We start from the raw sequence: 22,669 nt of genomic DNA, 5'->3' as shown, positions 1-22,669 counted from the left end.
GTTGGTCTTGATAGCAAGATGACTTTCTGTTTCTATCTCTTTGGATCTCTGTCTCTTCTCTGTCTCTTCCTCTGACACACACACACACACACACACACACACACACACACATGAGTGAGAGAGAGAGAGAGAGAGAGAGAGAGAGAGAGAGAGAGAGAGAGAAAAGGAAGGCAAAAACACTGAAGAGGTCAACTAACTCATGCTAGACCATGCAGTTAACTCCCGGCCAGATTGGGACTTGAACCAAGGGCTCTGGAATCCTAATCCTACGCTTATCCCACTAAACCACATGATGCCTAATTAGAGGAGTGGGATAATTTCCGCTAATGACTAGGAGATTAGTGGAATTAGTGAATTAGGGAACAACAAAGCAACGTGATACTAATATCAGGAATATGGTACCAAATTAACTTCACAGCACCGACTTCTTGGAAATCTTCACACATGTTAGAAATAAATAACAGTTGCGCATAGTGGGAACTTAATAAACACTCAATTTTCAGAATCACAGCATTTGAGAACCTTAGAGGTCATCTAGTCTAATAGTCCATAATCCATATAATTAAATCCAATAATAATCCATACCTCTAGAACTATCTCCATCAAAACACATCAGACAAGTGAACATCCATTTATTTTTGCTTGCAAAGGAGGCTAAGTCTACTCCCTCCAAGGAAGGGAAGTCTATTCCTTTCCCAGGTTGCTCATTTCACGTTGGAGCTACTAGCTTCAACAGCTTGCAAATCCAAGTCATTACTTGTTATTCTCCTTTTTATAATCAAACAAGTCTAATTCCTCTTTCATATGGTCCCCCTTCAAATCTTTGAAAATAGCTATCATGCCTCCCTTGAGCATATCTTCTCTAGGATAAAAAAAGCAATGCCTAGTCCCTCAAAGTTATGCTCATGTGGCACAAGCTTTCCATCCTTAGTTGCTCTCTGCTGAATGGTTTCTGTCTTATCAACTTAGGTTATGCTTTTCAAACTGACCACAGCATTCCAGATATGCCTAGGGTTATCACATTTTTGGAGGTGCTATCGCACCTTTTTTTCATAGAAAAGATAGCTTTCTTAAGGCATCCTAAGGTCACATTATGTTTTTCTGTCTTATCACCTTGATGTTTCATGAGACTGAAGTCTACTGAAGTCCACAATCTTTTTTTAATCTACTGTCTGAACATGTCCCCCCTATGTTGTGCCTGTGAGCATATCATCTATACCTTTGTGTATGTCATAGATTAAAGTTGCTAAACAATGCAGAGTCAAGAAGAGATCCCTGGAGTACTATGTTGGAGACTTCTCACCCCGCTGATATTAAGTCAATGAAAACTCATCTTTGAGTCCAGTCATTTGATCAGTTTGGACTCCATCTAGGTTATAATCTGTTTCACATCTCTCTGTGCTGTCCAAAAGAAGATGAGATATGTTATCGAATCCTCTGATAAATTCTAGGCAAAGGTTAAGTAAGCATTCTCCCCATCTGCCAATTTGGCCTTTCTGTCAAAAAATGAATGTGGCACAGCTGGCTCATGATTAAGTCATGCTGCCTCTCTATAAGGAATAATTTCCTTTCCAGACTTTCACTATCACTTCAATAATCAATTACAATATTTTCTCAAAAATTAAACTTAAGTTCACTGGCCCTTGTCTTTTCTCATTTTTTTTTGAAAAATTGGCCTCTCCAATATGGTGGTACTTCCTCCATTTTCAGCCTTTCACACTGACAGTAGTTTTGCAATAATATCTATCAACTTTTTTCAATAACAGAGATATTGTTCATCTCAGTCAGTAGAATTGATTTAAGGCAATGAGGTGTTCCTTAGTATCTCCTAAATTATCTCAAGTAGAAAATCCCCTTTTAATCGTTTTTGTTCTATCATTGCCAGTGTAAAGGCTATTCTCCCTAAGCATAGAAGAAGGGACCATTTTAGTCAGTTATTATCATTCCATTTATTCTAGAGGTCCTCTCCCTTCTCTGAACCTTCTTTCTTTCCAAAGTAACTCTCAGAATCTCTTTTTTTTTTGCTCTTAGCTTCCATCACCAGACATAAGTCTGATTCCTTGAATAGTTCTAGTACTATTTTAGAAGATAGTCAATCTCTTATGTTGAACTTTCATTGCCCACCCACTTCCATTTTTTGAACATTTTTTTTAATCTGGGTTACTGAATTGAATTATCTTCTGTTCTCCAGGCCCTCTCTTCATTCTTCGCCAGCAGTAGCAGAATAGCAGTCTCACTTGTACCAGAGACTGCCTCTCTCTACTTGGCTTTGCAACTCTGCCGTGTGTGTGTGTGTGTGTGTGTGTGTGTGTGTGTGTGTGTGTGTGTGTATGAAAAAGCATCTAATACATATACGTAGAGCTTCTACTTGATCTTGTTTCATATCCATCCATGCCAGACCCCTTTCTACTTTTTATAGAACATTCAGTACTTCCACTAATGTGAAAAGGTCTAAACAATCCACACTCCCATAACCCCATCTACTATTCCAGTGACTCAAGCCAGGACAGATTTTCCTTTCCAGTATTCTTTTATATGGGCTATCTCCCTCATTTATATGTAAACCTCTTGAAAGAAAAGACTATCACTTTGGGGTTTGTATCCTTAAAATAGATTGGTGATTAAATGCTTTTGCATTTTGTAATCCTTCATTCAATAGTTATTAAATCCTTTGTCTTTGAAAGTGACTATGCTAGGTGATCAAATGACGCAGGTACAGAAAATGAACTCGCTTGGCAGTCCCAGTTCTTCCTCAGAGAAAATAAAAATGACAAAAACGAGAGTAAAACTAAAAACTGGAATTTCTTCATCCGCTGGCTCACAATTAAGCAAATGCTGGTAAAACTCGTTTAACAAGTGAAAACAATTTAGTTCAGTACCTTGGAGGATGATTAATTAGTGAAATAGAAAGCTTCCAAAATGCTGTTTTCTCCTTATACACACCCCCATGGCTACCCCATTCAAGGCACAGTCCTTCCCATTTTTTCCTTTGCCTGAGGATGGTTTAATCAGCAGGAATATATATACTGATTTCCCAAGGTCTGCACCCATAGAGACTAAGGTCTACTTTTGCAGGAACCAGTATCCCAGAGGTCTCTATCTACCTCTTATCGGTAGATTCCAGGCCCATTTTGTGATATTCTAGAATTTCTCATTTTGTCTCTGATAGTTGCCATGAGCTAATCACCAGAAATAAATACATACTCAGTGACCTCTGGCATCAATAAATTGTTCACAAAAATTGGGAAGTAGATGGTTCCTATGCCCATGTTACAATTCAGTACAAATATTCAATATGCTATTTAAGAAGCAATCTTTTTGAATTTTCGGCACCCCCTCTTCCCACCAGGCAATGAAAACAAAGGCTTGCATCAGCACAAAAATATTTTATTTTTTGCATTTAGAGTTAGTGCTCTCCTTAATGAAGTCCTCAGCCAGGAAATGGAGGAGTTCCTCAGCACGAAGTTTGTGCTCTGAAGAATGATGGAGGGTTATAGCCCCCTTCTGCAGATAGATTAAAAAACAAACAAAACAAGGCCCCAGTGCATAAATATTCTGTTTGGAACAAAGCGTGCTGTGTAGGAAATAAATGTAAGGACCTTATGTTGGGCAAGACTAAATGAAAATGGGATGTGAATTGCTTTCTAGTTTTGGTTCATCACTAGTGCCCAGATGACTGTGTTCTGTAATTTTAAAAATCACTTCAATTTTCAGCACAGCGCCTGTAGCCAAATCATCGGTGTGTTCTCAAACACTTTCCATAATGCTTTCTGGAAGGAAAACAGAAGGCAGAACCAAACAAATCAGCAAAAGTTAAAAAGTCCATCCAGCCTTTCTCTAAGAATCTTACTGTCCCTGAACAGGAGTCTTCACTGACTTGGGGACTTTTGATTTCCTGCCCACATGGCCATCTTTCCAATGCAATCAATGGATATGGAGATTAAGAACTCATGCCTTGCTTAATGATGTACTGGAAGGCTCCATTTGCATGTCCCAATGGCATTTCAAACTTAACATGAGTCAGCTAAGTGGCATTATGAATAGAATTCTAAACGTAGGAGTTATAAAGAACTGAGTTTAAATGCTACTATATTTGACAATCTGCTTTGTGACCCTGGGCAAGTCATTTTACCTAATCTCACCTGTTTCTCCCTCTATAAATTGGGGATAATAGCAATACCTCCATCAGGAGAGTGCAGGGCAACCTATGAAAAAGATAATGTATGTAAAGCATTTGCAGACTTTAAAATGCTATTGAGAAGTTATTCCTATTACATCCAAAAGAAAGTTATCATATATACTTGCAAACCTAACCCCCTCATTTTACATATTAGGAAACTGAGGCCAAAGAGGTTTGATAACTTACCCACAGTTATATAGATAGTATTTGACTGAGGGGGGATCTAAAACCAAGTCGTCCTAATTCTAAATCTACGGTACAATACAGTACAATATTTATTCCACTTATCTTGACGAATGAGGGGACTACTGGTCATTATCTAGCATCAAGTGAAAAGATACATGTATAAATTTGTAAGATCAATTTAGGGAGAATAATTTAGTCCTAAATCTGGAATAAATGTCATCCATGTATGTATATATATTTTAATGGACAGATAAATCAATAGCTATATTGTGTATTTGTGGGTAAATATATATGGAGATGGGGGAGGGAGAGAGGAAGGAAGAAGGAGGGGGAGAGACAGAGAGAGAAAAAGACAGAGACAGGGACAGAAGAAGGAGAAGGAGGAGGAAGAGATAGAGGAAAGGAGGAAGGGAGGAAGGGAAGGAGAGCTTCCTATTGTGTATTCTGATTTCTCTCCTCACCCCTCTCTAATGGAAATTAAGCCCAGTTGGAAAATGAGGCATCCTAAAACACAAATAACCCTGCCTATATTTTTAACCTATTCAAAAATCTTCAGTAATTACAAACTTCTAAGTTAAGGTATTAAATTCTTGTTCTAATACTTAAAGCAGCCTAACATCTGCCTCTCCCCTTCTTTTCTGTATTGTTATGCTGGACATCTCCTCCATCAAACAAACCTATTGCTATTTCCTACCCAAACCATTCAGTTTCCCAACTCCTTACCTTTGCAAACTTCTCCCAAGTCTTAAATGCACTCTCTCCTCATTTTTACATCTTAGAAAGGCTAGATTTTTCCAAGGGATAGCTCTACTTCCACCTTTTCTGTGATCCATTTCTTGTCCAGGCCCTTTTCTTTGTTTGTAAACTGCACCTCTTGAAATTAGAGATATGCAATGCATTTACCTACCCATGTACACATGACTTTACTAAGCTCTTTGAGGAGAGGGGCTACCCTAAGAAGAAATTTTTAGTCAGATACAGGTTAGATTGGGTTTTCTCTGAGATCCCTCCAATTTTGAGACTGCAGTTTTGGGAAAGTAAGAAATTATGACTCCATAGAGACTTCTTAATGATTTTGGGGAACAGGACACACATTTTAAGGAATGTACATTCCATTTTTCAGCATTTTTGCTTCTACCTCTCTTGATCTAATCCACAAATGCTATCATAAAATATTACATGATAAGCCATGAATTCTTTATTTTGTGGGAGCTGGAGATGTATTTTCTTTTTCCCCAGTGTTAACTATTGCTTTTACTACTCAACTGTGTCAAAATGGAATCTCTTAAATTCTTGATGTTGGAGCTTCCTGTACTCAGCTCCAAAGAGTTCAAGACAATATCTAGAAACTAGAAATTTCCACAAGAGAAAATACTGATACTGAAAAGGGAAAAATCTCGATTAACCATCAAACTATAATAATAATTGTATGTGAACCTGTGATTTTACCAGTGTAGGCAATTCTCAATAAGGCAAATTCTTCCACCAATGCAGGTGGACAACTCATTGATCATTTATCTTCTGGAAAGTTCCTTGGGTGATTTGTCAATGGTTACAGAGGTAAAATGTATCAGGAGTAGAATTTAAACTGAGGACTTCTCAATTATATTGTTAGCCTGTTCTTCCACAAACCAAGCTATTCTGGATTGACAATACTATGGACACTAAGGTTTGTAAAGCACTTTACTTCTACTATTTCCTTTTAGCCTCATAGCAATCCTGCAATATTGATAAATTGTGTAAATATCATTATTCTCTTTCACGGTAAAGGAGACTAAGGTTCATAAAGGTTAGGAGGTTCATCCATGGACAAACAGGTAGTAACTGACAGCATCCAGGGCCCCTGACTTCACACTGAGCTTTCTTTCCACTATCATAAATGCTACTTTCTTAAATGGTAGAGGTAGACCTCGGACCCAAGACCTCCAACCCTGATATCCATTGTTGTTTCCACTATAGAAATGAATATGCATTATTGAGACAAGGACAGTAATTCAAACTTTATTCCTACAGGGATTCCTGCAGGGCAGTGTCATAGCTGGAGTCTATTTCCAAAAGATCGCTTGCATATATCTCCCCCTCTTCTCTCTCTAACCAGTCCCTTTTTCAAGCCATGCATTTGTGTTTTTGAACAAAAATGATCAACTTGCTGTTCTCCACACACAGCATTCTAGTTCTTCCTACCTCCTCACCCTTGTAGATTCCCTATTTGTTGGAATTCTCCTCACCTCTGCCTAAGCTCACCTTCTTCAGGTCTTTCCCCCTTTCTCCAGTTGTAAGTGACCTCCTCCCCAATTTTGTTTGACTTTGATTGAGTGAAGTCAGAAAAACTCATCTTCCTGAGTTCAAGTCAGATACTTGCTAGCAGTATGACCTTGGGGAAATCACTTAACCCTGCCTGTCTCAATTTCCCCATCAGTAGCATGATCTGGAGAAAGAAATAGCAAACCACTCCAGTATCTTTGCCAAGAAGACCCCAAATAGAGTCACAAAGAGCTGGACATGACTGAAAAATGACTGAACAACATTCTTTCCTATCCCCACCCAATGGAATATAAGTTTGTTGAGGACAAAAATCAATTCATTTCTGGATCCTCAATATCTAGCTATGGAAATGAATGTGAGCTCTTATTTTTACCTTCAGTGAGAAGTGATCCCCAACTGAACCCTTGAGTGACTCTATTTAATGGCAGTTATCTTTCTCAGAGATCTTTTCTTTGCATTGGTTTTTATTGTTTCTGCCCTTCCCCATGAAAGTATAGCTATCTAGTGCTTCCAGGTCATTACTTTTGTACATTAAGGAATCCCATGACATTTCTTTTCCCTCTTAGAATACATTAGAACCACTGCAACTGAGTCCTATACCTCAGCTTCTTCCTGATTCAAGGCAGTTGCATAAATCTTGGAGTCAGAATCACTGAAGCTTCAATGGGGAATGGGAAAGGCCTGAGGCAGCTGATGAAAGATAACTGCTTATTTTCCTATTGGCATTTCCCCATGCCTAGACAGTACAAACAGAAAGCATTAATTTTCATCAAGTGCATGGCTGAAAACTTTACTTTCATATCCTTCTCAATGTTCCACACAAATCTCCATCTTTCTAGCAGCCCTTGCATTTGTCCAAGCTTAGGCAGCAGCCAACAGCTCCCAATCTCTCTCTAACACGTTTTATGAGGACCAAGTATAATCTCCCTCCAAAACCATCACAAATAAGATCATAATTTGGAGATGGGTAGGCACTTTCCATTCATCTCATCTAATTTCCCTCATTTTATAAATGTGAAAAGCCAGCCCCAGAGAAGTGATTTGGAAGTTTCTCGAATTTGTACAGGCTCTAGGGAAGTTATTTAAACCTGTCTGCCCCTCAACCTCCACATCAATCAAATGGACTGAATCAATCAATCAACCATCAAACATATGGGTAAGCACTGGGAGGCAATTTCAGAGAGAGCTTTTGTAACATGGTTGTGAAATAAGAATTCCTTAGACTATAAACAACGTGAGAGCAGGGACTTATTTATTTTTGTGTCTTCCACAGTAATAAGCAGAGAATTCTGTTCACAGTAGCATTTAATATCAATTTGTTGAATTTTAAATGAATGGACAAAAGTTTTCTAAATTCATGGTCCCCAATTTCAGTGATATCATGTTAGATAATTATAGAGCTAAATGAACAGAACCTAGACCTAATACCCTGGACCCTATGATTAAAATATGACATGGGAAAAATTCAAGTAAATTCTGTCATTCAGAGGGCATTTAAGGATGAAATGTGATGAATGATGAAAAGACTCCTCAAAAGTGGAAAAGATCTCTTAAAAATATCCATCAGAAAGGATTTTCTTCATCAAAGAAAATGAAATTGCCAAATTTGAATTTCCTGAATATGAAGGTAAAAATGACGCTAAGGAAAATATAGAGTAGCTAGGTGGTACCATAGTGAACAGAGCAACAGACTTAGAGTCAGGAAGACTCCCCTTCCTGAGTTCGAATCCAACATCAGACACTAACTGTGTGACTGACCCCTGATAAATTCTGTAACTTGCTTGCCTCAGTGTACTCATCTGTAAAATGAATTGAAGAAGGAAATGACAAACCTCCCCATTGTTCTTGCTAAGAAAACCTCAGATGAGGACGTGGAGAGTTAGACCCAGCTGAACAACAATAACAAGGAATTAATCGCGTGGATTAAATTAAGCGATTACAGAGGAGTATTGAGGCAGAAAGTGATTTCAATTTAAGTATTTTGAGAGATTGAATCCCAATATGTTTGAAAGAAAGGAGGGAAATTATGAGCTTCCTTGCCTGTTCTAAAAACTAATCCTGTGAGCTTTTAGTGCATCCATGAGGGACAGCAAGGCTGCTTGTGCCAAGTCATAAAGAATCTGGAAGAATGGATGGAGTTTTCTTGCAAAGTCCCCAGGTTCCTACTGGAGTTTTTCCATATAACTATCAGATATTAAAAGATGTTTCTCATTTTCCAAAGAAAATCAAACATAGAGTCTTCTTGATGACTCGCTATGGATCCTTTGCTAAGCTGTCTGACAAGTCTGCTGTCCTTTGTCCTGATTTCTCAAATAGTCCCCACTCATGATCTTCAAAGGAGTCGTACATGAATATGCATTCATTTCCTCTGATGGACAGGCCAGGTCCAAAGGGAAGGAAATAAGCATTTATTGAGAGTTTATGATGTGCTAGGCACTGTCTCGTGTACAAAGGGGCAACTATATTTGTATATTCTCATACAGACAGAGGAATGTCAAATCTCTTACTCCCTTTAGTACCTTGCCATGGGTTCCAGAAAAGTCAAGAGATGCAAGAGGAATTTGAATTATATAAAGATTTCAGATCTTAATAACTGTCTTACTCAGCACTTGTACATCCCTTTACATCTTCAAAGCACATCCCAGATATTATCTAATTAAGAAAAGTGATGAGGACAATGACAAGAGAGGGAGATTTAATCTAGAAGCCATGAGGGGGCTCTCAGCAGTCAAGGAGGAAGATGAAAGCATAGAAAGGAGATGAAGACAAGTAATAAATGAAAGGAAAGATGAGATATCAAACAAGCTTGCTGAGGCTTGGGGGGTTAAAAACAAATCTACAAAACATGGCAGGCTGAAGGAGGGAAAAAATGACTGAAAAGGATAAGAATAAAAAGAAAGACTAGAAAATAGCCTATGACATCCAGAGCTTATCAATATTATTAATAATCTTCATAAATAAGACACTATGGATATTCCTGAAATAATAAAAAAAGACAAAGTTTCTAATATATTAGTTATATCCTCTAATAAGGATTTATGGCAAAATATGAATCAAATCCCAACAGCGTGAGAAGCCATGGCTGACTTGAATATTGAGTAAATACTAGATCACCGTCACTGATACAGTCAATGAAGGGAGGCACAGACATATTTATTTGTTCAAATGAGGGGGGTGGTTTTAGAACCCAGAGATTCACAAAATTCTCGAAGCTTTAAGAATGATTTCTGCCACTCAACATTACACAAAAAAACTCTCTCTTTGACAGAGGGGAGCCATTAAAATAAATCACAGTTTTGCAAGGATATTCCTTGGAGAACTTCTCAGAGTATGACCCATGACCCCACTCAAATGTACTGAGAAAATGCACACATTGGAAGTTCTCAAAGGAGCAAGTCTTTGCCCTCCCCACAGACCTGGTACTGGGGAGTGATTCAACTGATTTCCAATGTTAATGGTCAGATTTTGAAAATGCTCATTTATAGGCATTCCACTCATCTTGATGGATTGAACCTCTGGTGATATTTCTCCAGACAGGGCTCAGCTGGCTTCTACTCCAAAGAAAAAATGATTATGCCAATTTAATAGGATTCATGGTGAGTTCCCTTAAGGACTTTCCTGAGTACAAAGAGTAACCTTCTTTCATCAAGATAAGTTAGAAATACTGTTTGTTAGAGATTGATTTGCATGAGTTCTGGATCTTTAAGCATTCCAGGGAGCTGTAGATACTATCGGTTTATTTGATGTACAAGAAAATACCAGGGACCAGAATTACAAAACAGCAGATTTTGTGAAGATCTCTTAGAATTGTTCCATTCTCTAAGATGAACTCTGATGCCATTGCAAGAGGTATGTTATGCTTATATATTTTAGCACCTACCACCTTAAGACCTTTTTAGGTATCAGATATCCATGGAGCAGGAAGGTAGCTGTGATCAGATCTGACCCTAACAGTTTACAAATTAGGAAATGAAGTCTGAATACATGAAGTGATTTACTCCTGATCACATAGTGGACCTGAATTCAAGTCTACTAACTCCAACTTAATATTACTGAAGATCTGTATCTTTTTGGTTCTTTTAAAAATATCCATGAATATAATCAATCATTAAGCACTTTAATTTCTACTTCAAGGTAATAAGGCATCCTATATACTAGGGATACAGATACTAAAGTGAAATGGCCACTGCCTTCAAAGAACTAATATGTGGAAGAAGACAATATATTGAGAGAAACAGACATGAAATAAAAACACAGTTTGGGTTGGCCCCCAGCATTAACAACTAGGGGAATTGGAAAACACTCTTGAAGAAGGAGTTGATACTTGATAGGATTCTTGATGAGAGCCAGGAATTCCAACTTTTCTAGGGGCTGAGTAAGGAGAGTATTCGAGTCATGGGAGATAGCCAAAACAAGGGCATTGAGATAAGAGATGGAATGTCATCCTATAAAAAGAACAGAATGAAGGCTAGAGGAGAGAATTTGGGAAAAAAATGATTGAGTTCTATTTTGAACATGTTAAATTTCAGATCCCTTCAGGATAACAAGGTAGAAATGTCTAAAAAATAGACAGAGATATGGAACTGAAGCTCAGGATAAATGAGAGATAGAAATGTGGATTTGAGGCTTATGTGCAATCACAATTTGATCCATTAAAGGTCATGAAATCACCAAGAGCATATAGAAAGAGGATGCAGAGGGCCTAATACAGTGTTCTTTAGTGCACCCTCATATCAGGAATGAGAAATGGATGATGATCCTACAAATGACACAAAGAAGAGGTAATCAGCCAAGTAAGAAGAGAATCTGGAAAAGAAATGTCAATACAACCAAAGGAGGAGAGAGAACTCATGGGGGGGGTGGGGGGCTGGGGAGGCTGCTTGACAGAATCACACTGCAGAGAGGTTCAAGAAAGATTAGGACTAAAAATGTAATTGAAATTAGCATATAAATATATTTTATTTTTTATTTTTATTTATTTTCTCCAATTACATGCAAAAGTGATTTTTTACATTTGTCCTTTTTGCAAGCTTTTGAGTTTCACATTTTTCTATCATGCTCCCTTCCCTCCACCCTCCCCATGGCAATGAACAATCTTATATAGATTGTACATACCTAATGTGTTTAAAATATTAGTCAAGTTGTGAAAGAGGAAGTAGAATGGAGAGGGTGGAACATACGAAATAAAAACATAAAAGAAATTTTAAAAAGTGAACATAGCACGCAAATGTTTTTGTAAATATGCTTGATGCCTTTCCCTCTTTCTTTTATCTCTAGAAAATATACCTAGTAGTGATGTCATTGAGTCAAAAGATATATTCAGTTTAGTGATGGGGGGAGGGGTAATAGCTCAAATTTTGGAGAATTTTTCATATGGTAATCGACAGCTTCCGTTTCTTCTTTTGAGAAGTGGCTGTTCATACCCTTTGATCATTTATCTCTTGAGGAATGGGTCTTGTTTTTATATATTTGAAGCCATGTCCTATGTGTCTTAAGTATCAGACCTTTATAGAGAAGTTTGTAGCAACGGTTTTCTTGCTCTTTTCCTTCCTTCACAGTTAGTGGACTTCTTTTCAAATTTTAATTAAATGAGTTAGTGTTTCTTCTTATATGTCTTCTTAATAGACTTTGTAAGAATATTCTCTGACTCTTTTTCCCATCCTAGTTTCATTTCAAAGCATTTAATATTTCTGTAAGTTCCTCCTTATATGGAGGTTAATTCTTTGTGTCTTGGGACTAGTCACACTCCTTCATGCTCTGAAGATAAAAAAGATTCTGATGAATACCTCTACTATTTTCCCCAAATGAACCTTGATTTCTTTGACATAGAAACTACCAAAGAAAAACACCTAATATTAATGTACATTTTTACTTTGCACCTGAAAAATCCCAGAAACTTCTTGTGACATGATGATATTAACTGACTTGCTTAAGATAACACCATCAATTTGTGGCAGAGATGGGGTAGGACTTTGAGGTTTGCTCTTTAGCTACTTCACTGAAGATGCCTGTAGACATTGACCATAATACATTTAACAGTCTTTGGCACCATTAAACAGATTCTACAACCTTGAGCAGTCAATCTGGAAAGATACCAATCTATTTTACTTCTATATCATTTACAATTTATAAGTGAGGTGGAGGAAGGTGAGGTGTCTAGCATTATGGTTGAAGGAGCTTTTTTTCTTTGTGATAAGGAGATATATAGGATGAGAGGAGAACCATGGCATTTCATTGAGATTGTGGAAAAATTGTACTGTTGTGTCCAGTAGATATGTTTTGTATTATGTGTCATGTGTTATGACTTATCTGAAGTGAAACCTGTTCTACCTTTGGTCACTTAGAATTCTCCTAAGCTATTCATCCCATAGCAGATTATGATATTCCTGAGAAATGCAAATGGCTTTTAATATCAACTTTATTTTTTATTATTTACTTCATTTATTTTCATCCATTTGTACATGTATATATTTCCAAGTTACAAAATTTCCCTCCACCCTTCCTTCCTACCCCCCTCCCCTCAGTAAGGAACAGTCAGGTTATCAATTTACACATATATTCTGTTAAACATATTTATAAATTAGTAATTTTGGGCATGCAGAATTAGGATTAAAGGAAAGTGATAAACCAGAGATAATTTTTATAAAGTGTTCATCAGATTTGGTAGGGGTGGGTTTTTTTCTGTGTTTGTGGGGGGGGGGGGTGCGTCGTTTTGCTTTTCTTCCTCTGGTTGGGGATAATATAGTCCATTACCAGTCTAATACAGTTCTCCCAGCTCTCTGAACTGCTGAGAGGAGTTCCTTCCATCAAGGTTGTTCATCTCACAGTGTTGATGTTGATGTGTTCATTGTTCTCTTGGCTCTACTCCCTTCGCTCGGCATCAGATCCTGTAAGTCATTCCATGTTTTTCTGGAGTCTGACCATTCATTGTTTCTTATAGAACAATAATATTCCATTGTATTCATGTACCATAACTTGTTTAGCCATTCCCCAACTGATTGGCATCTCCTCGATGTCCAGTTCTTTGCCAGTGCAAAAAAAAAAAGTTGCTATGAATATTTTGGAATGTATAGGACTTTTCCCATTTTTACAATTTCTTCTGACTATAGTCCTAGAATTGGAATTGCTGGGTCAACTTTAGCAAAACTTGATGTAGTGGATAGAGGGCCTTGGCTGTGCCTTAATGTCCAGGAGATTGGATTACCTCTTAAACATTCTAGCTGGTGACTCTGGGCAAGGTACTTAGCTGCTTTTTGCCCAAATTGCTCTGTAAAACTATAATCTGATTCAGAGGAAAAGTTTTTAAGGGAAGGTGGGTAAGAAGAGAATGATAATTTATTAGGCACTTATATGTGAGACATTCTACTAATCACTTCTACTAAAATTATCCCATAAGATCCTCACAGTAACCCTGTAAGGTAAGTGCTGTCATTTGTCCCCATTTTACAATAGAGGAAATTGAGGCAAACAGGTGAAGTGACTTGCCCAGGGTTATAGCTAGTAAATGACTGAAGCTATATTTGAATTCATTTTCCTGACTCCAGACCCAGCACTCTAATTAATGTGTTCTCAATTTCCCCTAGAAGGAAATAATAAATTGGACCCACCCCACCCCCTAAAAAAAGAAGAGCAAAGCTCTATTCTTACAGTAATTAGGATACAAAAACTTTCACGTAATGCGTTACCAAGATAGATATGCTACTTTAAAACTAAATAAATTCAAAGAAGAGCAAACAGGATGGTGAAAGGTTTTGAATCCAGGACATCCAAGGATCAGGTGAAGGGACAAATGATGTTTACTTTACAGAGAAGATGAATGAGGGCCATAATGACTATCTTCAAATATTTTGAGAGCTATCTTTTGGGATAAGATTCATTTGTTTTGGACCCAAAAGGAGAGAACTGGGAGCAATATGTACAATAAGAATAATTTAGGCATGAGGTCAGAAAAAGAAGAACCCCCCCCCAACAATTTCCCAACAAAAAGAGAACTGGCTTCCATGGAAAATGAAGGGTTCCCATTCATCAGAGCTCATCTTGAGGCTATGTGGCTCTATAGCAAATATAGGATAGGAAGAGCTCTTTTTTTAAAAACAACTTAGTTAATAGATGCTCTTTAGAGTCCTTTCTTATTTCTAGGATTCTGGGGCTCTGTCATTTTTCTAAGAAGTTAAATTTCTTTTATGTGGATGTTGCTTTTATTCACAAACATATAGTACTCATCTGTGAGTATAATGGCTATTCTTTGAAAGTTCTACTACATATTTATATAAAATTATTCAATATTATTTAGTATATTTATATTAAACATGTATACATATAACCATACATACATCAATACATAAGTGTGTATTGGGGGCATCTAGGTAATGCTATCCCTGGGGTCCAGAAAACCTGTGTTCATATCCAGCTTCACACACTTATTATCTGTGTAACCCTGGGCAAATCCCATAGTCCCATTTGCCTCAGTTTCCTTTTCTGTAAATGAACTGGAGAAGGAAATGACAAACCATTCTAGTTTTGAGAAGGAAATCCCAAATGGAATCACAAAGAGCCATGCACAGCTAATTGAGAAAACAATGACAAAATGTAAGTATATGTGCATACATATATATGAATTTATACACACAAACACATACACATATATATCGAGGTAAAGTATATGTCGATATTACCCAGCAGCCCAGCTGTTGATTAGGCTTTCAAACAGCTATATTTACCCTCAGACAAGAGAAAGACCACTTTTAGCCTATACTTCTACATTACAAGTTTTCCATGTGGAGAGTAAATGTGACATTTAAAGTACTCTGCCTTATTGTCTTGGATGATCTGCCCCATGCCCCCATTAGCTTAGATGACTGAGAGCCTAAGGCAGATAAAAGAATGTGGGCAGGCTACTTGCTTTCAAAATCCATTCCAGCCCTATTCTCCAGCAAAAAGAATGCTTAGCAAGAAAATCAAATGTAAGTCACTCTAAGAATTCAAATGCCAAAACAAGACTGGGGTTTTTCTTTCATCTAATTCTTTGCTGGGTACACTCATCTATTCACTGATAGCTGCTACGTGTGACATAGTTACCCAGGCCCAAGAGAACATCACTTTCCTTTCTAAAAGCTATTTAGATGTGGCTGCTTATGAGGGAAAAAAAAACTTATCTTACAGACAAAGAACTCATCGGCTCCCCTTTGTAAGGCTGATGTCACGGCATCTGAAGTCTCCATGTCATCCTTCTTCTTGTCCAAGCTCTTTCTTTCTGTAACTACAAAAACCCCATGTATTTTAGAAACTATAGCTCATTTTTTTAAAAATGATACATAAATGACTGTTTTCATATTCTTTCCCCAAAATAATGGCACAGTACACAAAAACCAAGAGCCTGAGTGCATTTAAAATGAAGAGAGAAATGTGTTGTTAAAATGTCACAATTAAGTGGCCTGAAGGATGCTCCTGCTGAACCACACACAGTGGGGTGCAGCCTCACATTTTCTTCCAAGAACTTTCATTTTCAGTTTTTGTTCAAGTTAGAAAAATAAGGCATAGTTATGCAGACCTACTCACAAGTGACAAAACTCAGGCATGAAAAGCATCATGGATGATGACTTGAGTTTAAAAGGTTGTCACCCACTCTTTGGTAGAGGAAGAAACATCATGGATGATGGCTTAAATTTAAAAAGCTGTCACCCACTCCATGGTATCTGACTTGGGTCTGGTCTTGAATGAATCCAGTGAGCCTCCCAGAAAAGTATGCAATTTCCATGGCTTATACAGAGATATAACCAGTAACACAGAAAAGGTTCTCCAATCAAAATTTGAAAACAAATCGATTTGAAAAGATGAGAAGACTTTATCTGAAGTTTGGCTTAGGAGAGAGATTCAAGGACAGAAACAATATAATACAGTGAGGCTGCTTCTAGAACAACCCATCTCCTTTTATCAACATCTCTCTGATTCTATGTTTAACTTGCTTCTTCTGGATTAGTCTTTCTTAGTAAGGAAGAAAGAGAGGAAGAAAGGGAGAAAAATAAGGAAGAGAGGGAAGAAGGAAGGGGGGAAGGAAGAAAGGGAGGAAGGAACAGAGAAGGGAAGAAGGAAGAAACAGGGAAGGAACTGGGAAGGAAGAGAGAAAGAAACAGAAAAGGAAGGAGGAAGAGTTCCATTCTACTGGGAAGAAGCCACATGAACCCAAATTTGTTTATTACAAAGTATTCTCATTCTTGTCTGTCTTTCAGAATCCTTATATTCCTTCAAAACTCAGATCATACTCAAAGTGGTGAGTGAAGGAAGCAAAGAGAATTCAGAAAAAAACATGTTCTCAAGAAATTGAAGGAGAGAGAAAAGATTAATGGCTAGAGAAATCAGAGAAGCCTTCATGGAGGAGGGTTATATATCAACTGAATCTTGAAGGAATAAAAGGATTCTAAAAGACAGGCTATTAAGAAATACATTCTACACATTAGGGGACAGCTTAGAGGCAGGAGGTATGGAGTCAGAAGACTATTAAATTAAGGGAATAACTACTAATTCATTTAGCTGGAATTCCCATAGTGTGAAGGGGAGACATATGAGACAAATAGAAAGATAAGTAGTGAAAAACACCATATATCAGTGATGATGCTAATGATGGCAATGATGATGATGATGATGATGATGATGATGATGATGATGATGTTGATAATGGTGATAGCAGGAATCAAATACCAGATCTGAAGGTTTGTATTTTATCTTAAATACATTAGGAAGCCACTGCAGATATTTGAGCAAGAGAGAGAGACCTGATGATATCTTGGGTCTTGGCATCTGGGTATAAAATAGATTAAAGAATGAAGCAAATGGAAGGGGAGATCAATTAGGTGGTCATTACTATAGCTCAGACAAGACTTCATGAGGATCTGACAATAGCTCATTGGAATCGATGATGTTGATGACACACATATGAATATAAATTTCCCTGAGTGTGAGTTAAGAGATGGAAATAAAGAGGACAACTATGAGCCAGTCAGTTAATAGATTCTTTGATCAAGGAAGGAAAATGCAAATAGAAGTCTATAGCATCTGTATGTACAGGATAGTGTAGATAGATGTGTGGACAGAGTAAAGTAAAATGGCAGGATGGAAGTACCCATCCATGGTCAGTCTGCTTCTGTGGTTCTAACTTGGCTGTGTAGGAATGTAACTCCAGAGACAAAATTCCTGAATTCTCCCACCCTAATGGATATGACTGCATCAGCAAGGGACAGAACTAAGACCCAACCTAGGTCTTCTAGTTTCAGGGCCAGAGTTCTTCCTACTCTGCCATATATTCTCTAAGGAAATTTCTATGCCCTTGTACATATGGCCCAGGGTGGAGAATGACACCTAGCTTGTTTCTTTTATACCCCTCTCCTTTATAGTCACAGAGTTAATTAACACAATGTGACCTGAAAACAAATTCTAGTCTTAAACTCCTTGAGTTCTCATGTCAGTCACTCCAAGGACAACAAGTTGGCTTTCATGTAGTGAAAGTACCCTGAGGATGGAGGTAAAATGTTGATGATCGAAGGAAGATCTGCTTTTTTCAGTAAACAGACAATCTGAGACCACATGAAACTACAGCCCAGATGCAATATCATGGAGAGACTTCATGAATATATGTTAAATATTTAAGTAGACTAAAGAGAAGAATTTTTGTTACATCAGGTTTTTAATATGTGCCTCATCTAAAGTTTGTAGTTGAGCTCTGATTCTTGGAGAAAAGAATGACCACCCAAATGGTCACTGAGAAACCAAACTGTTGGGCAAAGAAAAAACAATCAAAGGGGACTTAAAATGAAGTAGTTTTATGAAGCATGACACCTAAATGGAATCCAAGCCTTACTTAAGTATCAGTCCATTTTAGGTCATTGATAAAATACTTTCTTTGTATTTGTGTTTATATGTGCCTATTTGCTGGAATGAACATCAGAGGAAGCAAATGGTTCCTAAATCTAATCCCAAATCTTCTCTTCCCAAATCCACCCTTAGCTCTCCAAGTACCTGTTTGATGTCTAAAAATAGATTCTCATTGGTAACTCAAATCTGCCATAACCAACACATCTGCCATAACCAACGCATCTGCCATAACCAACACATCATCCTCCTTCCTAGGCAGCCTCTTATGCTTCTCCTTACTTTCCAGTTTCTCGTTATCCCTCTTCATAGCTTTAGATTTGGCAAGATCTCTTATCTCCTGTTCCACGTATTGACTCAGTTACCAAGTCATGTGAATGCTTCCTCTACAGAATTGCTCCTATCTATTCCCTCCTCCATCATTCTCCACAGGAGCTTTGCCAAGTCCTCTCTTGGGGGTTTCTATGACCCCTCGTCCCACTGTATATCAATAAATGGCTTTACCTCCTACTTTACTGAGAAAATTAAGATCGTCTATCAAGCCCCCTCATCTTCCCTCCACCACATCTCAAAGCTCTTTTCTTCATCCAGTCTCTGAGAAAAAAAATATAGCACTTTTCTTTGCAAAGGGCACAGTCTGCTTATAGCCTTAATCCTATCCTGCCCATCTTTTCCTAAATCTTACTCCTCCAGTTATTTCCTATCTTATTTTCAACCTCTTGATATTTACTGTGCTTTTCCTGGTACCTAAAAACACACTCAGATCTCTAATATTCTTGTAAATTTTTGCCTTGGCCTGACCATTTCTTCAAGCTATTTATTGCCCTCTATCTTCCCTCTGTTTCATTCCTCAGTTCCTAGGGGAAAAAAGGGATTATCTATATTCATTACCTTCCCTTTCTAGCACACACATGCATGCACACACACGCACACAAACACACACACACACACACACACACACACACACACACACATCAAACCCATTATAATCAAACTTCTGACTCCAAGATGCTATGAAAATATTTTCCCTAATTTACTGATTCTCTCTTCACTTCTAAAACCTTAATCAATTCTTACTGCCTTGCCTTACCTCTTTCCTCCTTCTTCTAAAGCTCTGTTCAGCTAACTATAATTTGGCTCCATTTCACTTTACACATCTTTTTCAAATGATTCTCTCTCATGCACTCAACCTTGCAATTCAACTGACTTTCTGCAATATACCATCTCAGCTCTCAGCATCTTTGTACAAGGCTTTTCCCTGTACTTGGAATATTCACTTTCCCCCATCTCTATCTTGGAATCACTATCATATTTCAAGGAGCTATTCAGGTGCCTCTTCTATGAAAAGCCTTCCCTGATACTTAAAACTGTCAGTCCTCTTCTTCCTACTGAAAAACATTATTATCTCTATCCATACTTATCTATGGACATGCTGTATTACCACCACCCATCATCAAACACATACACACACACACACACACACACACACACACACACACACATACTGGAATGTACTCTACCAGGACAGTTTGTTCATATTTCGCTTTGTATGCATTGTCTTGCATCTTATAAATAGAAAGTGGCTGATAAATACTTAATCAATATGAAATTTAATTAAAGTAAGCAGATTTTAAAGTACAATTATTTCTAGTGGAGGTAAAATGTAGCTCCTAATTACAAAGTGACAGTATCTTAGAAATGAAAGAGACCACAAAGACCATTTGACCCAAATCACACTAAACAGAAATTTCTATCAGGTCTTATGGCACATAGCTGTAGTATCTAACACTTGTGAGGTCAAGGCTTGTGGATTACTTGGGCTCATTAGTTCTAAGATGCAGTGGGCAGGGGTCTTCATGAAGTCCTAAGGCAACATGGTGAGCTCCCACAGGCTGGGGGCTGCCGGGTTATCTAAGGAGGGTTAAACAGCCCAGTACAAATTACCAGCTTATCTTGCCATGTCAATCCATCCTATGCATATCTAATATTCATTTTTATGAAGTCAACTGTTTGCATAGCAGCCATATGTGAATACACTTGGGAAAATTACCAGCTTTCCTGGGTTTTTATTGGAAATAAATAATATTCAGGAGAAAATTACTCTTGGTTTCCTATTCATATTTAAACAGCATAAGTATGATTGCTCACTCCATTCTTTGTGACATCTGTTCTGTTTCTCTGCAGGCACCTGATATCCAGAAGGCATTTAAATAGTAACAGGTTGTCCTGTTAGACCTAATCTTTTTCCCAAGCTATAGAAAAGCTTTCTGAGTCCTGAGCCCACTCCAAGTACAATAATAATTATAAAGCCCTGTATTCTTGGTAAATGAGCCTTCATTCATAGGAAACTGAAATTTGTAATGTCATTTGCAGGTGACCAAGTCTCCTACTATTTTTTATAGAAATTATCCTTGCATGTGGGAGTCTCTCCCCAGTATTATTGCCAACATAAACATTCAAGTGTGCTCCAATTCTTGGTGGAAAGTATTAATGATAATATTTATAATAGTAACTAGAAGTTATGGTTTATAAAGCATCTTCAGTAGTATTTCATTTCATCCTCACAACAATCCTAAGAGAGAAAGGATGTAATTGTCCCCATATTAAACATAAGGAAACTGAAGCAATAGAGGACCCCGTGGTGGTAAATATTAATAATTTGAATTCAGATTTTCCTGACTATATGTTCAGTGACCTAGTCCTTATGCTTTCTAGAAGCTGCAAGTATGATTTCCTGGACAAAACCATGTGAAGATTATTTTCATATCGACATAGAGCATGAAGGTACTTTGGAGAGCTTCTGATCACCTGGTTCCAATGAAAATTTTGAGGCCATTTGAGCTTAGAGGCTCATGCCAAGTTTTTCTCCCTTGGTCTTCCAAAGAAGATTCAGATGGGGGGAAAGAGAAAACAAGCTGGCTGAACATGTAGGGAGGATGCCCCGGGACAATGGATAAAATCATAGAGTCACAGAATTTCAGAATTGGAAAGAACCTCAAAGGTCATCGAATCCAAACCAAATGTGGAGGCAGTACAATGGAAAGGCATTGTGGAAAAGGAAAAGAGAATTCATTCTGGAGTCAGCAGATTTAGTTTGACCTCTGACAGTGAACTGGGTGATATTGGGTAAACCAATTACTTTCCTTAGACCTGGGTTGGATCAGGTGCAAAATAATAGGGTGGGACTAGATAACCTCTGAGATGCCTCAACTCTAAACTTGTCTGACCTCCATTGTTCCAACATTAAATGGGACCAGATGACTTCTGAAATTCCTTTCCTTTCTAGATCTATGATCCTAAGAATAAAAACTCCTCTCTTTAACATACCAATAAATAATATCTCTCAGGAGAAGATTTAGTCTGAGCAAATCTCTCTGGGTTTAGATTCAATTCTCAAATGAGAAACCCATAACCTGTTATTAATTTTTAAAATATCAGACTATGAAATTAGCTCAGGGTGCCAAAAGAAGCTTATCTACATCTAAAATTAGCCACTTGTACCAAGAATTGAGCACAAGCTTGGTGAGTTACCATATGGTCAATGAAATCACTGGATAAGGTTCCCCTGACTATTCTCCCTTATCTTTAAAGAGAATAACATACTGATTCATATTTTGAATTAGAAACTCTTGGGCTCCATAGATATATTTTAAAGATAAACATACAAATAAGCATTTTTGTAGGAACAGAGCTGTTTTGTATAGACTAAGATAGTTTCCCTTTAATGGTAAAAGAAGTCTATACTCAAGATTTCACTGTTTCCTATATCTTTTTACAAGTCATTGAGAAAAATGTGAAATAGTCCAAAGCCAAACAGAGATCCCTGAAGTATTACACTGATAGCGTCCTCCCAGGTTGGCATTAAACCTGTACAAATCTAACTATCCAGACAATTCTAAATCTAACTCTCCATCTTCATCTACAAGTTTGAGTCAAATTTAGAATCAGTTTTACTAAAATCTAGATAAACCACAGCCACATTAATGTCCTCAACTCCTGATTTCATAATCCTGTCCAAGAAGGAAATGAGAATTTTGTCTGGCATGATCTGTTTTTCATGAAGCCATGTGACACCAAGATTTAGCTCTTCCCATTCTGCCTTCCTGTCTATATGATTGCCAACCATCTCATTAATGATCTGTTCTAGAATTTCTCCAAAGTTTAAATCATTCA

The 22,669-nt window shown here is 37.6% G+C and overlaps 1 protein-coding gene and 1 long non-coding RNA gene across 2 annotated transcripts in view; one reads left to right on the top strand and one right to left on the bottom strand.

Annotated features, from left to right (window-relative positions):
- Positions 1-22,669, top strand: part of SYNPR (synaptoporin) — a 365,523-nt gene that overhangs the window by 251,368 nt on the left and 91,486 nt on the right. The window lies entirely within an intron of this gene.
- The window catches only part of LOC141495017 (uncharacterized), a 38,114-nt gene continuing 28,580 nt past the window's right edge, over positions 13,136-22,669 (bottom strand). Inside the window, exons 3-4 of the long non-coding RNA XR_012470631.1 lie at positions 15,792-15,890; positions 13,136-13,653 (exon numbers count right to left, since the gene is read on the bottom strand). This is a non-coding gene — a long non-coding RNA (uncharacterized LOC141495017). The remainder of the gene's footprint in view (positions 13,654-15,791; positions 15,891-22,669) is intronic.

This window comes from Macrotis lagotis, chromosome 8 (genome assembly GCF_037893015.1).
Source record: "Macrotis lagotis isolate mMagLag1 chromosome 8, bilby.v1.9.chrom.fasta, whole genome shotgun sequence".
NCBI lineage: Eukaryota > Metazoa > Chordata > Mammalia > Peramelemorphia > Peramelidae > Macrotis > Macrotis lagotis.
Note: the sequence above shows the minus strand (reverse complement) of the source record. Positions and strands in the feature narration are given on the sequence as shown.